The sequence below is a fragment of the Trichechus manatus genome, unplaced genomic scaffold (assembly GCF_000243295.1).
Source record: "Trichechus manatus latirostris isolate Lorelei unplaced genomic scaffold, TriManLat1.0 scaffold00222, whole genome shotgun sequence".
NCBI lineage: Eukaryota > Metazoa > Chordata > Mammalia > Sirenia > Trichechidae > Trichechus > Trichechus manatus.
The window spans coordinates 3,149,510-3,150,400 of record NW_004444158.1 but is presented as its reverse complement, the minus strand read 5'-3'; positions in this window follow the sequence as shown (position 1 = coordinate 3,150,400).

Below are 891 nucleotides of genomic sequence, written 5' to 3'. Positions count from 1 at the left end.
AGGATGCCCTTATCACCACTTTTATTCAATATTGTACTGGAAGTCCTAGATAGAGCAATAAGGCAAGATAGGGAAATAAAAGGCATCCAAATTAGTAAGGATGAAGTGAAACTGTTCCTGTTTGCAGATGACATAATCTTATACATAGACAATCCCAGAGACTCTACAAGAAAGTTACTGGAATTAACAGAAGGATTTAGCAAGTGGTGGGGTACAAGATTAACACTGCAAAAATCAGTCGAATTTCTCTACACTAATGAAGAGAACTCCAAAAAGGAAATAAGGAAAACAATAGCATTTACAATAGCCCCCCAAAAATAAAATACTTGGTAATAAACCTAATTAGGGTCATAAAATCAAACCTACTTTTGAGATATCTCTAAATTCAGATGGGCTATGCCCAAGGTTGTCCTTTGGCTCTTGAGGACTTGTTCTAATTTTCTTCGACTTCAACTTGAACTTGCATATCAGCAATTGATGGTCTATTGCACAGTCGGCCCCTGGCCTTGTTCTGACTGATGATATTGACCTTTTCCATCGTGTCTTTCAACAGATGTAGTCGATTTGATTCCTGTGTATTCCGTCTGGCGAGGTCCATGAGTATAGTCAAATCATCTGTGTTGTTGAAAAAAGGTATTTGCAGTGAAGAAGTTGTTGGTCTTGCAAAATTCTATCATTTGATCTCCAGCATCATTTCTATTACCAAGGCCATACTTTCCAACTACCAATCCTTCTTTTTTGTTTCCAACTTTTGCATTCCAATAGCCTGTAATTATCAATGCATCTTGATTGCATGTTTGATTAATTTCAGACAGCAGAAGTTGGTAAAAATCTTCAATTTCTTCATCTTTGGCCTTAGTGATTGGTGAATAAATTTATAGTAAATAAATA